Genomic DNA, 11,967 nt, shown 5'->3' on the forward strand with positions numbered 1-11,967 from the left:
CCCTGAGTAACAACAATAATAACCACATATTGTGTGCTTATTATGTGCCAAGTGATTGTCACTATTTCATGGACTCCTCTGAATTGATACTATTAATATGGCCATTTTGCAGATGGAGATACTGAGGTTCAAAGAGAAGTCACTTGCCCAGTCAGCCAGCTGGGGAGTGACGGAGCTCGAATTCAAGAGCAGGTCTTCTGACCTCAGAGGCCATGTTTCCCCACCCCGCTGTTTCCTAGAGCCAACTAGACAAGGGAGCTTTGGGCCAATGTACCAGAAGCACACCTGTGGGTGCTCCTCTGGGTGGGCAGCCACAAGCGTCTGGACCAACTCCTTCACGGGGCACCATGGTATTCTCACTGCTCCACACTGTCCTCCACCACCCTAACCACTTCCACTTTCACCCGTCTTTTGTATAACTCTCTCAGTCTTTGAGTAGAGCCTGTTATGCAAAGGGAGCTTGCCCAGTGGAACCGACCAACCCCGTTTTGCAATATCGACCTAAAAGCTCGCTCTCTGCTGCCCTCTATGGAGGCGTGAGTTGTAGCAAGGATGACCGTTAGCCAGAATTGTGTGGAGACAGTCAGGTTGGGGACAGCCGGCCAGAGACAGTCGGATTCACGCCCTTTGTCCTGGTTTAATTATTAAGAGCTCCCTTTTCACTCTCAAAACAATCCCCGGGTAGACCATAAATTATATGGTCTCTAGTTTAAATGCTCTTTGATTTTACAGCCCAGTTATCTGAGGAAAAAATAGATTTAGGGGCTTTAAAGAGTAAATAGTTAAGGTTGAATGTGAACATTCTGGCCTCTTCAAACAACCAAAAGAACTGGCCTTTATTAATTGCTTACTCTGTGCCAGGCACTGTTGTAAACATTTTACAATATTTAAGTCACTTAATCCTTACACAACTTTAAGAAGTAGGTACCGTTATCTCTGTTTTACAGTTGAGGAAACTGAGGCACAGAGGGTACCAGCTGGTAGGTAGAGAAGCCAAGACTTGAAATGCCCTGCATCACAACGCCACTGTGCTGTTGCCCTAATCATAGAATCGTGACAATTTACAAATCTATATTAAGAATAATTACAACATGTGTTTATTGAATGCTCATGTGGACCATCTTATTTAAGCTTTACACCAAGCCTATGGAGTAGATATAATGAGTCCCATTTCAGGTTTTTTCCAATTATTGACTTAGTTATTTCTAATTGTAATAAAATATACATACATAAAATGTACCATTCTGACCATTTTCAAGTGGCATTAAGTATATTCACATTGTTATGTAGTCATCACCACCATCTGTCTCCAAGATTTTTCTCATCTTGCAAAACTGAAACGTTATACTCATTAAACAGTAACCCCCCTTTCCTCCTGTCCATACCCCTGGCAACTACCATTGTAGTTTCCATTTCTATGAATCTGACTACACTAGGAACCTCAGAGAAGAAGAATCATACAGCATTTGTCCTTTTGTGAATGGCTGTTTTCATTTAGCATAACGTCCTCAAGGTTCACTCATGGTGTTGCATGTGTCCGAATTTCCTTCTTTTCTAAGGCTGAATAATATTCCATTGTACTAATATAGCATTATTTATTCACTCCTCTCCCATATCAGGTTTATTCATTCATTCATTCATTTACTCAGTCACTCACTCAACAATTTTACTCGATGCTTACTATATACCTAGCACAAAACCTGTGAATAGAACTGACAAAATTCTCTCCCCTGAAAGTGTTTACACTCTGGTGTGTTTGGAAACATATAATAAATAAGCAAGCAAGATATGGTATATCAGATGGTGATAAGTGCTCTGGTCAAAAATAAAGTAGGGAGAAGGCAAAGGAAATGGTAAGGGAGACCTTCCTGAGAAGGATAGTATTTGAGAAAAGAGCTAGAGGAGGTGAGGGTGGAAGCCATTTATATATACTGGGAGAGAGCATTCCAAGCAAAAGAACCAGCCAGTGCAGAGGGCTTCAGGTGGGCGGGCCTGGTGTGTTCTGGAACAGTGAGGGAGCCAGTGCGGCTGAAGTTGAGTGAGCAAGAGGGGGAGAGGTAGGTGAGGGAAGTGAAACTCAGGGAGTTCAAAGGCCTTTGTCAAGGTCACACTACTAATAGACACCAAACCTGCAACGTGAACAGGGTCTGTCTGGCCTCAGACCTCCAGCTCTAACCGAAACACCTGAAACTGACAAAATTCCCTCCCCTGAAAACACCATTTTTCCCGAAACACCATTTTCCCCGAAACACCATTTGCCTCGCAAATAACCCAGCAACAATTCCCATGTATTGATCATTTACTTTGTGCTAATCCTATGCTCACATATTACAGGCATTATGTCATTTTACATGTGGCAAAACAGAGACTCCAAGAACTGAAGGAACTGGTGGGGGCAGAATCGAAAGCAGGTCTGTGTAAATTTTAAGTCCACGCTCTTTCCTTGCTGTTGCTACACTGACACATATAGCTACAGAGTCCTTAAATTATGAACTTCAGCATTTTAGGATCTTGGGGCCAAGATTGACATGGCTGTTATGTTGGTAAAATATTTAAGTACTTCCCAGGCTGGTCCGTCAATAGCCACTACCCTGAGGCTCTCCCCGTACTGCTCCTGCATGGCTTGACCCACCCCAGTATCCCAGACCTCCCCAGAATCCAGCACTTAAAGGGTTAACATGGGCTCAGCAAGGGGCCTTCCCACCCTGCTCCTGCCACAGACCAGGTGTCTGTTCTTATTGCACAGGTGTCAGACACTTGTAATATCACCCCGACTTGGAACCATAATTGACATTTCTGGAAGGAGGCAGGATCTTCAGCTCAAAGATTAATGCCAAGTTAACCCAGCAAAGGTACAGATAAAAGGGCCAAAGCTGGGGGCTGTGTTCTCAGTTGATGTTCTGGAGCACAGACCTCATTAAGGGCACATGGACAGGCGGGGCAACAAGCCTTTGATCTCCGAAGGAATTCCTTTTAGAACTAGTCCCTGGGGTCAGGCCAAGTGCTTCACCCTGTTCAGCATCACCTGAGGCCTACTGATCTCCACTGTGTTGTTTACCAAAATACTGTAGCTATCGGTCCATTCCTTCCAAGGCCCCTGTCCGGCTTCATCTGGCTGATCTTAGTCAACACACTCCCCTCTGAAATTCTCCTTCTGTTTCGTTGAGGCAGAGGCTGTTAATAGACACCAATACCCCGCTTCTCTCCCCCTCCCAGGCCCACAGCTAGACATTTCCCAGCCTCCCTTGCAGTTAGATATGGTCATGTGACCAAGTTCTGGCCAACGCAATGTGAGCAGTAGTGTTCTCTGCCTTTTCCTGACCTGGCCCCACATGCAATTGTTATTCTTTCTCCTTCCCAGTTGCTGGTTTATTAGCAAGGATTCTGTGAACCTAGAGAAGGATGGAACCACAAGATAGAAGGAGCTCGGGTCTCTGAATGATCCCATGAAAGTCTATTCGTCAACTAGATACACCTAATTAGACTTTACATAAGTGAAAAATAAACTTTTATTGAGTCAAGTCAATGAGCTTTGGGAGTCTATTTGTTACAGCAACTCGTGTTACTTCTCCTAACTAATTCAGTAGGGTCAGGAACTTGGGGAAATTACCTCACCATTCTGAGTCTGTTTCCTCATCTACAAAAAGAGAATAATGATATCCATGGGTTCTTGAGAAGATTAAGTGAGGTGATATACGTAACATTTCTGGGACACAGACATTTCAGTTCAATATATGCTCACTGTGTCCATCCTTCCTTTCTCTTCTAACATGCTCACATGAGAGGCTACTGAAAGGAGGGAACTACCATAAAGGGACGTCTCATAGGAGTCAGGATGTAGTGCTCCATGAATGGGCAGGAGGCTGTGAAAGCAGAGGCTTGGCTGAAGTGACTTCTGGGAGATTCCACATCTGATGATGAGAAATTGGAATATCTGTTTTGGGCCAAACTGGGTAGATCCTATACAACCTCAAAATAGAAGCTGACTCCCAAATAGATCTTCCAAGAGTCTGGAAAATTAGCAGCCCAGCTCTAAGAACAAACCTCTACATTCCAGAACAATCAGCAGGAGGAAATGAAAATGGGTGATACATTTGGGATCTGATGAGGACCATGGGTGGCCTAGAAAAGAGATGTCCTGAGGAGAATGTAAGGGTGAAATTCAGGTAATCAATAACGCAGTTAGTCTTAGCCCGTTTGCAGTCTGACTCACTGCATAGCTCGCTATCTAGCCACCGGTAATTAGACGTAGTTTGTTTGTGGTTTGATCCATCCTGATATTCACCTGTTTTCTCTTTGTTTCTCCCCTCACCGATTAACTAAAGAACTCTGTCTGTTCCCTTTCTCAAGGCTACCCGTACCTTGCTAATTAACAACATCCTGACCTGAAAAAGAGCAATTTCTTAATTCTCAGGTGCCCGGACACCGGAATCCAATTTACAACTTCTTGCAGTTTTTACTGGTGATAGTCCCAGGCTTCGATGGCCAAATCGAGTCAGGAATCCAGAGATGACATCGTCTTCAAGCAGATCCAGAGATGACATCGTCTTCCTGACCCCAGGAAGGATGTCAGCCCTCAAACCTGCCTTACTGACTCCCCCTTTCCTATATGAGAAAAAGCTAACCTGAAGTTAGGTGCCGCTGTCCACTCTCAGACTCCGGACTCTGCCCTGACGACACCCCCTTGCCAGTGTTTCTCTCCTTACAACCTGTGGCAGTCGTCATCTTTGGACATTGCCATGAACATTTTCTCTCTTCCTAATTTTAATAAAACCTTTCTTCACTCTCCCACTTTGTAGAGTCTGTGAATGCTTTCACCTTTTGCGAACGACCAGGGGTTAATTCCATACCACGACAGAGAAGACATGGGAGAAAGAGCTGGAGCTGAGGTACGAGGATGATAGCCTTCAATGTCGAGCTTCAGAGTGGATGTTACCCTAAGGACGATGGACAGCCATGGAGGATTTTAAGCAGGGAGTCACGTGGTCTAGCTATACTTTCAAAGGTTCACTGTGGATGGGATCAGTAGATGGTAATACCATGACCCCATCAGGAAGCAGATTCTCCACCCCCCTGTCTACGGGGAATTTGGGAAGGCAGCAAGGGACCAATTAAGGAACATGAGCTCAGTAAACACCCATCTCCCTTTGAAGGCCAGGGGATGTGGTACCCTGAGGAGGAGTAAGAAAGTGTGGATAAGGACAATGGTTGGGTAGTTCATTGTCATCCCCTGAACAAAGAGAGTTACCACCCCGAACAGGTGATTGCCGCTGCATTAGAGGCCTATTGTAGCTCAGGAAGAACTGCATGGCGGCAGTTCAGAGAGGATATAGATGCATGCCATGTTGGGAATAAGCGGTCCCTTTGGATAACTGAGTAGTAGCTCGTGTCCTGGCTTGCCCACATAACCTGGAGAATCGGATGGTTCAGGAGGGGAAAGGCGTTCCTACACAGCCACCTGCTGTTTTTCACATGAGAATCACTATTATAACACCATTTGGTGTTATAGCCCTGACCCCCAACTTCTTGAAGCACAGTGATGGTAGTGATGGTGGGAGAGGAAATATGATGAGAAGTAACTTTTCTTTGTAAGTAGGCAAAGGTTTATGGGGGTGGGAAATATGGTGGTAGAATACCACGTGAGGTGTCTTCCATTTGCCTTCTGGATCCACTCTCCACCTTTCGCAACCTGCTCTGGGTCCCAGGAGGCTTCTCTCTATGACAGTCTCAGATTGCGGTTGGGTCTAGCTAATAAGGAACCAAAGTAGAAAATTAGAGGGAAAGAAGGAAGAGAAGAAGGATTGGGTCTATGAGCTGGATTCTATGTGGAAACCCTAACCCCTAGTATCTCAGAATGTGACTGATTGTATTTGCAGAATGGAGCCTTTAAACAGGTAATTAAGCTAAAATGAGGTCATTATGGTGAGCCCTGATCCAGTCTAACTGGTGTCCTTATGTGAAGAGGATGTTTGGACACGGAAAGACACTCAGTGTGCGCACCCCCAGAGGAATGACCACGTGAGGACACAGCGAGGACGGCCAAGGACAGAGGCCTCAGAAGAAATCTAAGCTGCCCAACAACTTGATCTTGGACTTCCAGCCTCCAGACCTGTGAGAAAATAAGTTTCTGTTGTTCAACCCAGTATCAGTCTGTGGAATTTTGTTATGGAAACAGTAGCAAACAAATACCATTGGGTAATTCTTTCCCTACTTCTCTCCTTGATGGTTGTCAAGAGCTAGCTTTGTCCTTCAATGAAGGCCACGGTGCCTTTTTCACATGCCATCCTTGCACTTGCAAGAGTAGGCGTTCTAACAGCTCCCTGATGCTATCAGCCCTCAGGTACTGGCACACCCTTGTTGCTTCTTCTCAACCCTGTTCTCACCTTTGTAACGGTTTCATTATTAAATTATTTTCAACTACCTAGCTGGAGGGTGCCACTGTTTCCTACCAGAACCCTAAGAGAAATAGTAACTAAGATTTTGTTTCCATCCTAGTTCTTCCTGGGTCTTTAGCTCTTTGCTCATTAGTGCCCGCTACTGAAAAATAATTTCTACCAGGTATTTTGTAACCCAAAAGAATTTATTTGGGAAAAGAAAAGGGTTGCGAGCCAGCACATGCAGACATGGCAAGCCCCGTGCACATTTTTGCCTGCGTGCCAAGATGGAGGGGCCTTTAAGGAAGGGAAAAAGGGAGTTAGAACTACAGAGCTTTATTAAAAGGAAGTTAGAACCATAGAGCTTTATTACAAACAACGACCTTTTCCTGTAGGGTTCTGGCATGAGCTTTCATAAGCCCTAGCTCCTCCCACAGACCCTCCTGACTGACGATGTTCACTTCAAGTTCAGTTGGTCTTTATTAGGCCAACAAGGATATTTTGCAATTCCTGCTTTGTAGAAGGGATGACACGGTAGAAAACAGAGAAAAGAGGAGTGATTCTTTGCTTTTGCGTTTCCAAAATCTAGCCCATGGTAGAAAGAAATCATTCAGGCAGGAAGAATAGATATGGGAGAATACAGTCAACTGTGATCCTGAGGTGGATACAGATTTTCTGGCTTCGAAGTGAGGCGAGAAATGAGTGGGAGAATGTTGTGCATCTCTGAAAAGGGAGACTCTCTTTCCCACACCGTCCTGGACCCGGCTGGTTCTGGGATGGACAGAACTGGACCCACACTGGTCAGGACGCTGGGGGTGTGCCTCTGACTGACCCCCACTGGCTTACATCAGGCCTCTTGTTAGAGGAACTGTGGTTTGGTCCAGAGAGTGGGGAGACCTTAAAACCTAATTCTGATCCAGAAATTCTGATGCAGAGATAAAGCCCAAGGCAATGGCACAACGAAATGACTCACTGGGTTAGAGGTTGACTTGTGTCACCCTCAGAAATTCAGGCATCTTAGCCCCCAGTATCTCAACATGTGACCTTATCTGGGAATGGGGCCTTTGCAAATGTCATTACGTAGTTAAGATGAGGTCGTACTGGAGTCGGGTGGGCCCTAATCGAATATGACTGGTGTCCTTACCAAAAGGAGAAATTTGGACACCAAGACATACACAGGAGAAGCTGTGTGAAGATGAAGGTGACCTGAAGGTTCTGTTATGAGTCATGAAAATACCTGGTGACCAAACACGAAGATGGACACACAGTGACTTGCCATGGCTTAGACTTTTATCCCAAGAGCAGAGGGTGAGGGAGGGCACGATCTGGCCTGCGTTTTGATGAGAAGGCTCTGGCTGCCGAGAGGAGAGGGTATCATCCCAACCTCCAACCTCCTCCCTCCTCTACACGTGACTTCCTCCTTGGATGTATGTCTCGGTGTCCAAAGTTCCCCTTTTGAAAAAGACACATATTGCATTGCAGCCCAATTAATAACCTCACCTTCACTCCATTATCTGCAAAGACCCTATTTCCAAATGAGGTCACATCACAGATACTGGGGGTTAGGATCTCAACATCCTGGGGACACAAGTCAGTCCGTAGCAGTGGTGGAGATGCAGAGAAGTAGACACAGCTGGGAGATATTTTGGAGATAGTATCTGGTGCCTGAAGGGGCCAGGACTCAGATATCTCAAAACATCATCGGATGACAGGTCAGTAAATATTCTCAGAAAATGAAAAATGGACATTCTGAAGGCCAGGCTCTGCTTCAGCTACTGAGCTGGATCTTGGTCACTCAATCAATGCTGATCCTGGTTACACTTCAGGACCTAGACAAACTGCTGACTCCACACTGAATCCTGAACACAGCCTGGCCATGAACGGCATCTCAGGGAGACAGGCTGCCAAGAGCAGAGAGCAGGCGACATGAAACTCCTTGTTGTGTTTGGTTAGAGGTAAGATGGGAAAGTGTATAGGCCAGGGGTCCATCAGGGGCAATTTGGGAAAAATGCACCCAGAGAGGTCCCTGGGCTGTTGGCAAGATCTTTGATGTCCCACTGATAAGTTTTGACTTTTTTCTTAGGGCTTTTGGGAACCATGGAGGATTTTAAGCAGAGAGAGTCACAATCAGATTTGTGCTTTAGAAAATTCACTCTGGTTTGCAGGAGGGATTAGAAAGGGGATAGGACTGGGCTTGGGGGTATGGGAGAAGGAGAAGGCTAGGATGGCTCCTAGTGTAATAGTCAGGATAGCTTAACTAGGAAAGAACCCCAAAATCTCAGTGACTTAGATCAACAAAAATTTCTCATTCAGAACTCATTTGGATGAGGGTTTGATGGGTCTCCCCTAGTGGTGACTTAAGGACACAGGATTTTGGTTTGCTTTTTATTTTTCCATCTTGTGGCTCTTTCATCTTGTTGATAAAAAGAGTGCAGATGATTTCACCCCAGATGCATGATCACTTTGACCTACACGTGGCATGTATCACTTTGTTAACGATCTCAAGGGGTTCGCTACCTGGGGTGCTCTATTCAAGAAGGAGATGTGGTTGGTTGTCTTAGGTAGTTTTATTTACTTGCAGCAAGTAAAGGAGACAAGGCATCCACATTCAAAGCTCTGTCTTCCTGAAGGGAGGCTTTGCCAATACTTATATACACTATTTGGTTAATTGCATGTTGATTTCTTCTTTGCAGTTGGTTAAATTTATCCCTGTTAGGTTCCTGTCAAGCTCATCCTGTTTACAGCTGCAAAATATTATGCTACATTTTAACTTTTGACAAGAATAGCATTTAGTAAGAACCCAGACCTTGAGACCCTCACCCTATTTAACAACTTCTGCTCTCATTGTTGTGGTGAGAACTGACCACGTGGTCTCATCTATAAAATACTAACTAGACAGCCACTTCCCAGTCACAGCTCTGGAAGCTACAACTCTGGAAGGCAGAACACATTCTTGGTGACCAGCTCACTACAGCAGCCACAGCAGGGTGGTGGTCAATAGCCAGGGTTTGCCTATTAACTTAACAAATACTGATTGAGTTAATATGTTTCAGGCACTGGTCTAAGTACTTAGAATTCAACCAGGAACCAAAGTTCCTGCCCCCACGGACCTTGGATGTTTGTTGAGAAGACTGATATTAAACACACAAGTACTATTTCTCTTTCGGTTGCAAATAACAGAAACTCACCTCAAACCAGTTAAGAAAACAACAAGGAAACAAAGGGGCAGTGTGGGGACAGAGTCCCAGAGAGCAGTTTTCAGGCTCTCGGCCTCACGTGGAAAGGTGCTGGCTCAGTTATTAAATGGCCATCAGCTGTAATCAGATGGCCATCCGCTGTGGCTGGGTGGCCATCAGCTGTTACCAGTTAGCCATTGGCCATAGCTACACTGGGGGTTGTTTGGTTGGTTGGTTGGTTGGTTGGTAGAGAGCAGACTGCGGATTGCAGCTAGCAAGTGGGGTTAGCAAGTAGCAAGTGTGGATGGCGGATTGCAGATGGTGTGGTTCTTACTTTGTGTTTCTCGTCTGGCCATCAGTGAGATTGGGGTGCAGGAAGACCCTTCGTTGGGGTACTGGCAGATGTTGGCTTTTGTGTCTCGACCAGCCGCCATCGAGAATATAGTGGTATGAACCCCTTATCCATGGCTCCATTGTTGTTCCCTTTTTGGCCTCACTATATCCTACGTTCTTGTGCGGGGAACAGGAGCTGAGACCCTGCATTGAGAGGCTGTATTTATTAGCACCCAGAATTGGGTATTCCATGAGTGTATCTGGCTTTAGTCTCTCTCTCTCTCTCTCTCTCTGTCTCTCTCTCTCTCTTACTTTCTCTCCCTCCCTCTCTCTCCCCTGCTCCTTCCTCTGCTTCTGTCCCCCTCCCCCCACCACCACTGTGTTATGACTTCATTCTTTGGTGGGAAAGATGGTCATGGACAGCCCCAGTTTCAACTCAGGAGAGACTCTGATTGGCTATGCCTGGGTCACATGCCTATGTTTGGTTCAATCACCATGAGTTTATGATGGTAACAACCAGAGCCATTTACTTGCCCTTGAGAATAGTGGGAGGGGCAAGACAGTGTGATTGATAACCAGGACCAGTTGTGTAAAAACTTCTTCAAATCAGGTAAGGCAGGAAGTGAATAGGTACTTGGATGACAATAAACAGTAGATCCCTCAGTCCTTGTCCACTATAGTCCATATTTAAGAAGACCAGAATTGAGACACACTCACTTGTTCCTACACCTCAGAAATGCCCCCACTCAACACAAAAGCAACTCGCCCACAAATGACCAAAAATTCATATACCTTTCTTCCCAAAATACAGTTAAATTCCAATGCCAACGTCTGTTCAAGGAACTCCGACTGAGGTGTGAGGTATACGGTACAGTGAGGTGTCAGCCATATGTCCAAAATCTACAGCCGAGTGACGATTTAAACGTGTGGTGGAGTTTGTTGATTGCCTACACCACAGACATTTCCATTCTCTTTCTTCTGACTGTAGGGGCCTGTGTTCCACAAAAAAGAGTTTGGAAATACTCATTTTCCCAGCATTGCTTGTGGCAAGGGTATTAAATTTTTGGTCAATGAGACATAAAGATTCTTGTTATGGTGTTCTAAGAAAAGATTATTTCCCCATAGTTAAAAGAGAGTAGAACGTAAGGTCAGTCCTCATAAAGTGCAGGCTGCTCTCTGCTTTCTTTCTCTGGAGACAATGATGCAAGAACATGATTCCTGGAGCAGTGGCAGCTGCCTGTGTCTTCAGATCATAACACCGGTGCATGATCTGAGGACACTGGGAACAGATAACATGCACACCAGGCTCAAGTGGTCGCAGCCTTGACATAGAGCAAGACAGGAGAGAGGGCAGAAGATCCAGCCCCTTGCAATGCGTCAGTCCCCATGAGTAACGGATGAACGCCACAGCCAAAGCCAGCAAGTAACTGCACGTACCCCACTTCATGCTACAGTGGAAAGACCCAGACCCTCCCCCATGGAATCTGAAATTCAGAAATTTGGAGTGTGCTTGAAGGCCACTGATGCATGCCTTTTCACAGAACAAGGGAGTGCTCTGAGTCTGAGACGAGAAGAGAGATTCTCTCACGAGGCAATAAGCCCCACACAGGCTGTGAGCTTCCTTATCTCTTAGTAAGAAAGGGATCCAGGCCCGAGGCACATTCTTATGCAGCCAAGCTGGGATTCCATCTGTGGTCTTTCCAGACCACACGAGACTGCCTTTCTCAACAATTCTGCCACTTGTAGCTGAAAGCATTCTGGCTGCCAACATCTTGGCGGTGGAGCTACTCCCTTTGACAGCCCTCATGGCTGCTGCTGCTCTCCATCTCTGAAAGCTACTTCTCCACCATGTCCTCCTTGTCCAGCCTGAAGGGGGTTTAGAGGAGGACTTCCCTTTTGAGATAGTGCTGCTTTATTTCCTCTGGTTCCTGGAGTCTTACAATTGCCTTGACCAACCACATGCCCCTATTCACCAGACTCAGGGTCTATTTGCACAAATAACTCCCTTACGTTTACATTAGGGAGATGCTTCAATTCTTGAAAATCCCACGGAGGTCGTCTGTACCACCAGAAATCTGGACAAC

Source organism: Rhinolophus hipposideros (genome assembly GCF_964194185.1).
Source record: "Rhinolophus hipposideros genome assembly, chromosome: 21".
NCBI lineage: Eukaryota > Metazoa > Chordata > Mammalia > Chiroptera > Rhinolophidae > Rhinolophus > Rhinolophus hipposideros.